Source organism: Hippoglossus stenolepis, chromosome 11, assembly GCF_022539355.2.
Source record: "Hippoglossus stenolepis isolate QCI-W04-F060 chromosome 11, HSTE1.2, whole genome shotgun sequence".
In the NCBI taxonomy this organism is placed as follows: domain Eukaryota; kingdom Metazoa; phylum Chordata; class Actinopteri; order Pleuronectiformes; family Pleuronectidae; genus Hippoglossus; species Hippoglossus stenolepis.
The window spans coordinates 15,764,267-15,777,397 of record NC_061493.1 but is presented as its reverse complement, the minus strand read 5'-3'; the positions used below and the strand labels follow the sequence as shown (position 1 = coordinate 15,777,397).

At 44.0% G+C, this 13,131-nt stretch overlaps 1 protein-coding gene across 12 annotated transcripts in view; it reads left to right on the top strand.

Annotated features, from left to right (window-relative positions):
* The first annotated feature begins 465 nt into the window (after positions 1-465).
* LOC118117503 (adhesion G protein-coupled receptor L2) overlaps positions 466-13,131 on the top strand; it is an 89,130-nt gene continuing 76,464 nt past the window's right edge. For all 12 annotated transcript variants that reach the window (XM_035169766.2, XM_035169767.2, XM_035169765.2 and 9 more), the window contains exon 1: positions 466-1,121. The gene's annotated coding sequence lies outside the window, so the exon portion shown is untranslated. The remainder of the gene's footprint in view (positions 1,122-13,131) is intronic.

The following is a 13,131-nucleotide window of genomic DNA, read 5'->3' as shown; positions in this document are numbered from 1 at the left end:
CGTTCGCACGCACACATTGCACACGAGCTCTCGCCCAAGGGCCTGCGCGTTAGCATTTCTATTTCCGGTAGCGGACATTCATGCTTAAAACATGGTGAAAATGACACCGTTTTCAATTCAAATTTGAATGTTGAGGCTTACAGACACTTGGATGACACCACAGGAGCAGTATGGGGTGGGAAGTAAGAAGTGGTCCCCATTTACATCAGTTGTATTGGATTTGGCTGCAACGCTGAAACTCCTAAAGTATTATGTGGACTCAAACACCTCCCCCCACCCCTCCATCGGCATAGTGGCGATCAGATAATGAGTGAATCTTCATTTTTGGGTGAACTATCCCTTTACTGGTGACCTGTCACAATTAGCACCCAGGTGCTCCGGTCCGCGCCCTGCCGGAGGTCCGCTCCGGGTTTTCCGCACAGCCCCACAGCCAGCTGCTGCAGAGCAGGGGACCGGTGCGCCGCTTCTCCCCGCCTCGTCCGCCTCCAGTCCCGGCTGTAGCTCCGACTGTCTGCACGGCGTGTGGAGGAGGCGCGGAGGGAACGAACAGGAGCGCAGCGCGGAGAAAGGGCCGACTAAACAAGTCCTATCACCCCTCAGTGTGAGCCAGGCCGCCGGAGACTCAGACAGACTTGACAGTGTGTGTGTGTGTGTGTGTTTAGGAGACGTGCTCGGAGTTCGGTCCTTTTTTTTTTTTCGCAGGGGCGCATCTCGTCTCCTTGAAGTGATCCTGTGTTTTTATGCAGTCTGCGCGTATCGCTCCCGTCGGAAGGAGCACGCACACACAGCCGAGAGGAGGAGGAGGCGGAGGAGGAGGAGGAGGAGGAGGCACCGATCGTTACTTTTGAACAGATCCACCTCGACATGGAGCTATCGGCCCGGTGTCGGACGTGCCGGCTGGAAGAAGCACAGATACCTGCCACGGGAAACCCCGCCATCCGTGCGCAGTGAGGAAAGTGGAGCATGCAGCCGAGCCCCAGCCGTCTTTGTGCGACCCGCCGCTTAGTTTCTGGGGGCCTCTTGTGAAGGAGGAGAGGAGAACCAGAGGAGGGGGGCTCCTGGTGTTGATCTAAAATTCACACTACGAGCCGGCATCCATATTTTTGGCACGGCGCAGCGCGGTAAGTAGCCTTTAAAAAGCGGATGTTTTGAGTGTTTCCAGAGATGCCGGCTTATGCCTCTGCAGAATCGATACCATTTATTTACACTCCCGAGATAGGATGAGGCAAATGTCAGGGAGCGGGCCCACGGACTCCTCCAGCAGTTTAAAACTGTTGCGAGGGGATCAATACGCAGCCCTGTAGTGTATACTGTTATTTCTGAGTCTGTAGCCTGCAGACTTTTAATTAACATGAAGTTGCATGGCCACGGAGATCACCCCAATGTAGATTTGAGTTAATATACCTGAGTGCAGTTTAAATGAAAAGCCTGGCAAAAGGTGCATTTTCTTCCACATGGCAAATTTAGTCACTATTCTCCAGATGTAAGATGTTTTAAAAGGACTCAAATGGGATTATGATTTATTGAAGTTGTGCGTGATGAGTAAGCAGCTCCTGGATAGGAATCTAAAGCCTGTAAAACCAAATGGGAGTTGATTTGTGAGCAATTCGACGATGATAATCAGCGTGATAACATCGTGCGAGAAATCAAGAACTCACACACACATCTCCACCCAGCCCAGGACACCAGGAGCTAAGTAGCTGCACGTCAGTTGCTGTCTCCATTTAGTTCTCCATTTTGCGGCTATAAAATAAGATCATTTCACAGAGCATGTATAATTCACAGACCTGAGCCAGCCATGTGTGATGATGGGACACACACGCACACACACACACACACACACACACACACACACACACACACACACACACACACACACAACACACACACACACACACACACACACTTTTACAGGCTGAGGGAGCCATATCTCACTCTCACGTGAGGCTTTTAGAAATAGGGCCACATACACTTCAGCTCTAACAAAAAAAACCAGGAGGCCCAGGACAGCAGTGCACGGCTCGTGTCGGACGGAAATATCAAGTTCAAATAACATTTGCACATAATCCATACTGTCAAAGCCAAGTCAGGACAGTGCTGCAACATTATATAAGTCACATCCTGACAAGTTTGGAAACTGAGAGCATCTTTGACGTGGACTTATATAACAGCCCTTCACGCAGGGAGGTACAGACGAGGACTTCTCAGCTAGTGTTTTGGTCATGAAAGCAAACGAGCACCATTGTAATGACAGAAAACTGCAGCATTATATAAGGCGTAATATGCAGGTCGTGACAAATTTGTCTCGCTGCCATATTTTTTAACAACGGCGCGCAAGTTTCTGTGTCAGAAGACAGAAGACCAAAAAGTGCTCCTCGGCTTTGGTGCTGGTGAATGTGTGTGTGTGTGTGTTTTTTTGTTGAAATCCTGACATACCCATCAGTGGTTCCCGAGGAGGAAAGGTCACTTCCTCCCCTGCCTGCAGTTTATAATGGGATGTGTTTTTTTTGGAGTGAATTTAGATGTTGCTCTTTGAAAAAACCCTGCATTTCAGCTCAGGCAGCTTCTCTACACAAATGCTGGGACGGTTGGATGGTAGGAATTCAAAGAGAGAGAGAGAGAAAAGGGAGAGGGGTGGAAGGGGGGGGTCGCAAATGTTCTGTTGCCTCCCACCCCCTACCCTCTCTCTCTCTCTCTCTCTCTCTCTCTCTCTCTCTCTCTCTCTTCCTCCGCTCCATCTCTCGCCCGCACCCCCAGAAGTGCTGGTTTGGTCCATTTGTCTGCGTTGTCTTGAGAGGAAGTGCCATCACATCTCACATTGCGCAAATGGTTTCAATGCATGCTAGTGTGAATTCTAGCGGGTTTTTGTAACTGCCAATTTCCATATCAAAGTGTCTGCATTTCAATGGGGAGAACTTGAGCTACCAGCCCCCTTCCTCTAAGCAGTTTTGTTCTGATGGGGAGCTGCTGCTGCTGCTGCTGCTGTGGCTAGTCACAGGATTGCTGGACACTGCAGTTAAGAGTGTGTGTGTGTGTGTGTGTGTGTGTGTGTGTGTGTGTGTGTGTGTGTGTGTGTGTGTGTGTGTGTGTGTGTGTGTGTGTGTGTGTGTGTGTGTGTGTGTGTGTGTGTGTGTGAGAAACAAGTGTTTGTGTTGGAAGCAGATTTAGTGTGGATGGGGGAGCATTTGTTGGCCATAATCTAACACCAGAAGCTGTGTGTTTTAGTGGAAATGTTGGACGCCATTCAGACGTGGTCATGTTAAAAATGATTTTTCGTCCGTTTAAAACATTTCCCCCCCCCCCCAACAGTTTTTCCCGGGGTGAGCATAAAACATCAACCACGGTCTGCATCTCTCTCCAGCGTCTGTGGTGAGGAAAAAGAAAAAGCATAAATAAGTTGCTGAATAAAAAAAAATCTGTTTACACATTTTGACTGGTAATTTTGACCGCATGCAGCACTCCTCATCTAAAATGCTTAAAAAAGAATTTGTTTTTCGAAAGTTGTTTCCCCGCAAAAAAATGAAATGCTTCAATTCCACATTCAGTGAGTGCATTATGTAAAGACGCAGAGGATTCGAGCCCCTGTGAGAGACTCCGACTACCTACTGGTGTCTGATTGTTTTTCTGTCGCAGAGATAATATTTATTTCCCATTTTGTGCAGCTGTTGTTTGTCAGAGAAAGAATGCGACGAGACACTGTTTATTTTGATGGATCTTTTTTTCTTCTTCTTCCTCTTCTTCTTCTTCGTGTGATGCATGGGCTAATGTTCCTTGCAATCTTTAGTTTGATAGATAAATAATAAACACTTGCGCACATTTCTAATGAGCGCAAAGAGAAACAAAGAAAGAGAAGCACTTTTTTTGTGTTCGCCCGTGTTCGTGCCCTCACTTTGAAAATAGGAGCAGGATAGGTTAATAGTGAAAGAAAGTGCAGCGTGTGAGATGTTATTACACAGAGACAGGGAATGTAAATGCCAATGGGAGCGCAGTAGGGGTCGGTGGCCCCTTCATGGTCATCCCGCTCCTGGGTAATAACACGAGCCAACTGCTCCCCAACCTGCCAGAGACGAGAGCTCGCTCCTTCCCCTCTCGCTTCCCTTTGTTCCGTCAAAATAACATCACGAAACTTAGGGAAAGAGGGTGGGAGAGCAGGGAGGAGAGAGAGAGAGAGAGAGAGAGAGAGAGAGAGAGAGAGAGAGAGAGAGAGAGAGAGAGAGAGAGAGAGAGAGAGAGAGAGAGAAAAAAAAACAGGACCTCACCTGCCATCTTCACTCACGACGGGCGGGTTTGACAGCTGTCTTGTTCAATTCCTCTGACACGCTCGCTGTGAAAAAGTTGGACAAACAAATGGACAGAAGAGGGGGTGATGGTGATGGAGGGATGAATAATGGTACACGGGGCAGTTCTGATTGGGTTTGGTCTGAGCAGAGAAATACTCTTTACATCTGTTAGAAATATTCCGATGTTAAGTGCATTTTCAGATGAATGGCGCAATTCTTCTTCTTTTTTCTTTTTTTCCTGTTGTGCTGACCTGACATCAGCCGACGATTTCCTGTGTTTCTTACAACGCCTTCTGACAGAAGCCCAGGTAACCGGGCTCTTTGCATCGTGTATGAGTAGGAGGGGAGAGCAGGGGCGATTCAAATGGAAAAAAAAGCACCAAAAAACAGAAGAAGCAAGTGCAGTAAGTTTGTCAAGTCAAGGAAAAGTGGAGAGTGGAGTGGAGACCATGCTGTGGTGTGCTGAGGCGAACCCGGTTGTTCAGATTATTAAAAGGCTGCTGAAGAGGAGAGGTACATGCATTCTGCTCTGTTGAGGCCTCTATCCGTGGAGAAATTGGCATCGGGGCTCCTTCCAGGATGAGTTTAGTGCTGCTACAAAATGGTCTGGAAAGGAGTATCTGATTCTGAGGGGCTGACACCAAACCTGACAACCAAAACAGACTGACTCCGAATGGAAGCTGCACTCTTGTCGTTGTCATTTGGCCCGTTAACCAGAGAAAGAAGAGGGAAAAGCAAGAAAAAGGGCCAAGATAAGATAAAAAAAAAAAAGGAAAAGGGCATTTTGTTTATTTAACAAAGTACTTTGGGGCGAGTTTCTCGTTTAACTCCAAAAAACCCATCATAGCTATTTTGTGGCTCGCCTCAAAAATAAAGAGACAGATGACTGAAACGAATGATTATGCATTAGGGTAGTTAACCCGATGGATGGATATATGGTCTTGCTCCTTTTCACTGAGAAAAAACATCTGAGGGAGGAAAAAAATCCCCTCCCATACCACCACCTTCTGTGTTTAAAATGACAGTTAACTTTCCCCCACTGGTTTAAAATGGATGTTTAATGATCAACTGAGGCTGGGAGCTCCGGTCTAGCACTCACGCTGGCTCAATGCGCGCTCGCCGCCGAGCCTTCGCTAAGAAAGCTACCAATGGTGTTGTTAAAGGACGCTTTGCTCAAAGGGAGGCTGGTTTCTTGAGTGATGGATCATCAGAGGTCTCTTTGGGGTGTGTGTTAACCCTTTGGTGCGTGCAGATCTCTCCCAGTCGGGGAGCCGTCGGCGGGGTGTGATGGATGTGTCCCGGGTCTTTAGGCTCCATATATCAGAAGATTAGCACTGACCTGTGAGTTGTCTGGGCCGCCCTCGCAGCTTCTCCTCCAACACTGGCGGACATTAGCATATGAGGACACTGCTCCGTCTCGGGGGGATTCGGAGATAGTGTGCTTTATTTGGTTCTGTCACAGTACAGGTCACAGGAAGTGTGCAGATTAAAGGCTGACGGCTTTGTGTTGGTATTAGGTGTATCTGACAGGTCATCAGTCTTCAGCTGGGAAATGCTTCTCTCCTCTTCAAATTCCTAAATAGTATCATATAATTATCCTACAAATGGAGGCCGGGGCCATGCTTCACTGCGGAGAAACCGATCCCTGTCCTCATGAATCATATAAAAATGTAAATCACTTTTCTGATCTCATGTAATGTTGTTATTTTTCATTTTGCACAGCATAGAGGGAAATGGGAACAGGTACTCACCGACACCAATTTCCAAATAAGTAATGTACAGGGCGTCCGCATGTGACAGGCAGCTTGAACTCTAAGAGCTTTCACATGAACAGCACAGGCACATTTGCTCCCTGAGAAACTAGTTACTTAAGGCTAAATTAAATATATATATATTTAAGTACATTTACTTACTTCGGCTTTGGTGCAAATTCTTATAAATGATCTTAACAGCCCTCCACATTTAGTGCTCCTCTCTTGCAGTGCTCTTTTTCTGTCCAACATTTAAATGTCACCTCCCACAGTATTGCTGGCATTTCTTGTTGTTATTGTTGTTGTTGTCATCGTGTCTTTACGTAAAGAAAGAATACTTTAAAAGCCAATCTTCAGGGAGCTGCACTAGCTGCACCTGTAGCCTGCCAGTTATTTGTGTGCCTTGTCTAATGGCTTTTTTTGATGCCTACTTGGTGTTACTTGGTGTCTTGTGATGAAGTCAATGTGTTTTCAAGGTGAGGAGATATTGTCAAAGCCCTTGAACGTTCCCCGGGCTTTGATTGGCAGGCGTTGTCACAGAAGATGAGAAGCGGTGGGAGTCGCACGGCAAAGAGAATCTATTACCTAGGCTGGCGAAGGCACGCTTTCAAAATGTGTCAGTGCAGTCAGCCATCTTGCTCTCTCCGCGTCTGTGGAACAGTCCCTCCTCGACGCAATGAGGGAGCAGCTTTCAACTTTCATTTCTGCGGCTGCCATAAGTAATGTTGCTGATATTTTATACTCGGGGTTCATGCTATGACGAATTATCATGTACAACCAAAAAAATTTAAGCGTTCATCAGTGGTGGTGTGTAATCTGTTTCATGATTGCTGGCACTCAGCAGTAAAGAAAACACATAAATGACATCCTGGCAAAAAAAGGCAGAAATTATGAGATATAGAAAATTCAGCTGAGCCCTTTCTTGTGGAGTTGGGCTGATTTCCCCCCCACATTTCAGGGGCCTTATTAATACACACACACATACGGAGAGAGAGAGAGTGACTGCAGACCCAGTGAGATGCAGCGAGAGAAGGACGGTTGTTGTTGATCAGCCAAGCAAATCAGATCGTGATATTTGAAGAGTGCAGTTGTGATTGCTAATCACTTCACCGCTGAGTTTTAATTAGGAGACCCATAAGCATTCTGTCATTTCTCAGCAGAGCATAATCAGAAATCAGAGGTACTTAAGAGAACAAATAATTCGTTTTCGCAGTAGTTAAGGTCCACAAAAACAAGCACAGGTTTTCCTTTGTATTGTTAGATGGCGAACGCTTTATAAATGTACTATATCACGGTTATAATTGTATTTCATGTGAGCCCGTGCACTTTGCACATTATCTAAATTAATATCCTGATCTTATTCGGGGATTTAAAAGCATTATTTGTGAGCACAGCAGCCACGCTCGGACACATTTTGTGCTTATTGCTGCAGAAAGCCCGATTCAATCTTAAACTATTTTCCTGGAGATGGTGCTATAGATTGGACTGAGCTTATTTTCAATGGGCAGGTTTCTGTCCTGTGCTCCTAAGACCTTTGTTGGGACATTTTAATTACAGCAGAGCTGGGTGTAATTGATCCAGGCTTAGAGGGATTTCACTGTCAATGAGAATGAGCCTGGGCGTTAATACAGCCAAGCAAACGCTTCCACCTCTGTGTGCTGCACAGTCGCACACACACACACACACACACACACACACACACACACACACACACACACACACACACACACACACACACACACACGGTGGAGTGCAGATGTGTCTTCTCATTGACTATCACTGAGAGTTTCAGAGAGGAGTCTGTCTTTCATGTGCACTGGTGAAATCCGCCTTGCAGACGAGTCTCCCTCTGCCTCCACTTAAACATATCTGTTGCCACCTGGAGTGGAGCACTTTCTTACTGGTTCTGTATTGTCACCCACAAACTTTAAATTTTCATAAGGCCGTTAGATAATGCTTCCCGATGAGGGTGAATTATTGATGGTCTTGTTTGTATGAGTGGGACAGGGCAGGCTTTTAACTCTCTGAGCTGGTGGGTCTCTTATCCGGTAACTAAGGGACACTGCACAAACACCCAAAGGAATGATGTACTGGAGGAGAAGTAAAAAAGGAGGCAGGGGGCTGAAAATAAAATAAAAGAAGCATGCATCCTTTATACCACTGTTGGGTTTAGCCACAGCACAAGGGAAAGTTGGCAGCAGAGAAAAGCAATGCATCCACAGAAGCCTTTTCTGTGTTTTTGAAGCCCTGAGAAGTGCAGTGGTGGCTGTGTATTTGTTGTATGAGTACACACGGCACTCGGGCTTGGACTTTTTTTTTTATATGAATATATTTTGTAGAAACAAATGTTTCAAGTCAGGTACTTTTAATAAAACAGGATATGATGTGAGGTGAAGCTGTCAGGTGAAGGAACAGAATAAGTTGTTTTGCCGGAGTTTGAGCGAACAATTAAACTTTGTCGCCACTGGAGCTGAAATGATTTGTTGAGTAATTGATGAGACAATTGAAAGAAAATTAACCTGGAACTGTTTTGACAATCAGTTAATTGTCTCTATTCTCTGGTTTGTGGATGGATAGTATTTGATAATTTTTTTATGGCTTAAACTGAACATCTGAGTTTTGGACTGTTGGTCGGAATAATAAACAAACAAGTAGATTTAATGATTGATTCGGTAAATGTAAAAATAACAGACTTCTCTACAGTAAACTCGATGGGTGATGCACAGCACTCATAGTCAGATTTTCTTTTTTGATCGCTTAACAAAACTAAAACAGTTTTCTCAGATATATGAAGCCTCTGCAGTGGCGGATCTAGGATTTTTCTAAATCAGGGGCCACAGTTTACACAGAGGGGCCAATTATACAAGCCAACATTCATGCACAACTTTTTGTTCATTAAGGTGCAAATTTAAGCCATGTCTTGTTTGAATATATTTTGAATGTTTGAATATATTTTCAAATTTGTTCAAGCACATTGTGTCAAATCACCTTAGAAAATGTAAATTCTTAACAAATTCACATAGTTAGTGCCCCCGGCCCAGCCCCTGAATCTGCCCCTATTCTTGGCCCAAGGCAGGGGTGGTCTATAGGGGTGGCACGTAGGGGCACTGCCCCTCCCTTAAATATGACCGGCTCCTGGGGGGCACCAGGAGGAGGCACCTGGCTACTGTCAATCTGACATTGTCCAACACTTTTGGATTACGGGGCTGTCAATAGCTGCATGATTTGTGACGTGGAATCAGAGGAGAGACACAAATCACCACAGACCACATGTCGCTCTTCTTGCTATCAACACATTCAGTTATATATATTTTGAAGTATATGGACATGGGATGTTGTCTGTAGCAATAATAGAAGTTGTGAAAGGCTGAAGACAACCCTCGCAGGCCCCCTGGTCCCCCCCCCCCCGAGCCACCTCATTGTAAAAAAAAAAAACTAGACTCGCCCCTGTTTCCTGGAGGAAGAAACCACGCAGCCACAAGCCCAATCTGTTTCTAAAGGGAGGAATGGAGGTTTGAGCTGCCCCTCTGACCCTGAATGACAAACTGTATCACACGCTGCAGACAGAACGAGTGTCTGTGTCTCTGTCTGCTGCACACATAGCTGCATTTCATTAAAACCTCTCCCCTTAACTGCTAAATGTACACCCTGACAGCTGTCCTGATTCTTACAGCGGGCACTTTCATCATTGTTCCAATCCATTCTCTATGCGCTCGTATGGCCCTCCAGTTTGCATTACAATGGAGCGAGCAGAACCAACTCATTGAAATAAGGGTAAAGCGTATAATTTGGTGTGCCCGGATTGTCCTTTAGGCTTCATTTTAGGTTCCATTTGAACATTTATTTAGAGATGTGGACGCTGTTGGCTGAGATTCACCGCATTTAATTGTGAAAACTGTTCGTCTTTGGCAAAATCTCCCAGAATTGTTGTATTGACGGGAAGAAATCTGGCCAATTTTACCTCCTGAGATTGGACTTCATTTTCTGGGAGATTGTGTAGACGTTAGAGATATGTTGTGACATTATGTTGTAAGCTTTGATTATTCTGGCTTGTTACAGCTTGCGAATAGTTTTTTTTTTTTTGGGACACAGGGCGGATGAGTGTGTCTGTTGTGAAGGAAGAAGACATTTCAGGCCCACCAGTGCAGTGGTCCATCTTTGAAAATGAAAACGAAGTGGTTTACAGCCGAATCATGGGTTGTAACTCTAAAATAATAACCCTGAGACTGTGTCAGTGAGGACAGGAACAGAACAAAAAAAGTAATTATGTGCAAAGGAACAAGAAAAACAAGTCCAGCCAGCTGCCATTTCCCACTGGAAATGCTGCAGATTGATGCCAGTGTTTTTCAGTTTCCAGAGGAACAGACAGAGTGGGTGGACAATTAATAGAAACCGATACTCGGGGAAAAAAAAGCACTTTGAATTGAAAACAAGCATGAAACCCATCCAGGCCTGCAGCATGGTGTGTGCATATTAAGTCCATGCCTTATTTCCAAATCACCACAGCCAAATGGTAAAACTCTCAATATGGCTGGGAGATGTGAGCTTGATATTTAAAGCTGTGGCGAAATGCTGAATCTCTACAGAGGGATTTCTCTAATCAGAGCAATAATTCAGAATAATCAGCCTTTAATTAGTGTTGTTGGATTTGAACAGCATCAACATTATTAAGCGTTTTAATCATGTTTTTAGATAAATTGAATTATAAAACAATTTGAGTTGAAATAGTTGAAATAATCAGGCACTCTGGGGAGAACACCCGCACGCACACACACACACACACACTGCTAAAATGTCATAAATCACACCTTATTTTCTTCTATTTTTTACTTAATGAAGTTGAACTAATTTTCATTTGCCTTTGTAATAAATTATATCTGCCTAAATGATCAGTTGTGGGTCAGCTTCAGAAGAGTCTAATCAACACATTCTATTAGTTGTATTACTTGAATCGCTCTGTCTTGGCCACAGAAACTAATATAATTACAATTAGAGGGAACTGTCTGAAAAATCCCGACAACATGTCAATCATAGTGCTGGGTATTGTTAATTATTTCATAGCGATGGCAACACAACAGCAGGTTGTTGGTACTAATACTCTGTTTGGACACATAAAAATACTTTTTACCGCTGCATAAATCAGCTTTTTAATATAACACTGCATAACATCAGCATATCTGCGATCTCCCAGAGGTCTAAGAAAAACCCACTGCCAAACAGCAGACAGGCACAGTTAGCAACTAGCTGGTCAACACTGTGGAGCATTGAGCAGCTGAAGAGCGAAGCGCATTATCAGACGTGCAGCTCTCAAATCTTTGATGTCTTTCACCTCTTTTTCATCCTGAGATATTTGCATTATTTTTTGGGAGTTTTTCCTGCCAGCCCTCTGACTGACTCGGACATTTACTCTCCCACATACAGTCCTTTGGATAATTACTGGAGAATATCCGGAGTTCAGTTCATGTCTGAAAGCGGCTCTAGACTTATCCCTCAGGAGAAGAAAGTGAAAAGTAGAGTGAAAAGTAATATATATAACAACCAATGAAAACTGCTTTAAATCACAAACTTTCAAATCCAATAAGTTAGGATGAGTACGAATCTTTCAGTAATTGACAGCTGTTGAGAGCTGTGCACTCCGCGCCACAGACACATTTCGATTAGTTGGGAAAAGTCTCAAAAGTTCCAAAAATAACAGTGGATGAGACTCGAAGCTCAGAGGTGCATATTCACACAAACCTGTGAGGATGAGCAGGTAAACCCAATGAAACGGGGACCTCCGAGTCCAACCACATTTGAAGTAACGCTGTAAAACCTCCTCGGCTAAATATATATTTTGATCACAAAGCAGGAATTGATAATGCAGGCCCCCTTAGGAACACTTATATCCAGGGCCGAGTCACGAGCTAAAGTAGGTGACCCGATGTGAGAAGCAAGAGCCTGAGAAATGGAAAATGAATAAAAAGCCTTTCTCACTCTCTCCTGCATCCTGATGGTTTTACCTGCCGAGAACACAGGAAGACGCCTGCTGCCGACTGTTAAACGTGGTGGTGGGTCCTTAATAGTACTGGCAGCCCCCTCGCGGGACTCATTAGGTTTGATGATTACTTCACACGATTGTGTAATGGCTGAGGTATATATGAGGCCATTTTTTTTTAACAGGCCCACTACTCTGGTGTTGCTGCGGTTTCGCAAATTAAATCAGATTCCTGGTGAGGTTTCCCCCTTCGCCAGGTTTGAACATCATTTAGCATGGCTGGGAATCCTGCAGGGTGGAGTGTGGAGTCGATTTCCACCTCCTGAACCCCTCACACAAACAGAGACTTAAGTTGTCAAGGAAAATCACACTCCTCAAGACTTCCCCACTGCTTGTTAGTTTATTATTAATTATATTATACTCACTTTAGCTCTTACACATTCAATTTATGGTGACACTCCTCTAAGGGTGTTTGGCTTAATGAGTATTTTTACAAGTTTGTGTTTGTGATGTGTTGTGAGTGTGAAGTAGAAAGTAGAAAGTAGAAAGTAGTTACTGATAATAAGGAATTCATTCAGTTTGATCATTTATCGATTCCAGTGAACGGATTTTATACATAGCACTAGAACACAACTAATTGACTTTGCTCACGGGCTGCAAGATTTTTTTTTATTGTTGATGTTTTTAGTTTTTTTAATTTTTTAGTTAACTGGTAAATTATTTGCTCTAATTAAAGTTACAAAATAGTGAAAAGGTCCAAATTCAAAGGTTTAGTCTTCAAATAGATTGAGATGTCGTAAATTCTTAAATATTAATAGTTGACAGTGATCTAAAACAGAGAAAGTCAACAGATTAAATTATTAAACCAACAGACACACACTTAATCACACACGCTTTATCATGATATAAACTAAGACTGGGCGACATCACTGTTGTCAAGATAGAAAATGTTCACATCAAAGTTCAAGTTCAAAGTGTTTTATTTGTCATATATACCTCAGTATATCGATAATTATCACGATAAATGTCACATTATTATTTATTTTTAGTTCAAAGTCAGATTTTTCCTTCTGAGTGAAGCGTTTGGTTTTAAACTCTTATGATCAGAGACACACTTGACAAACAT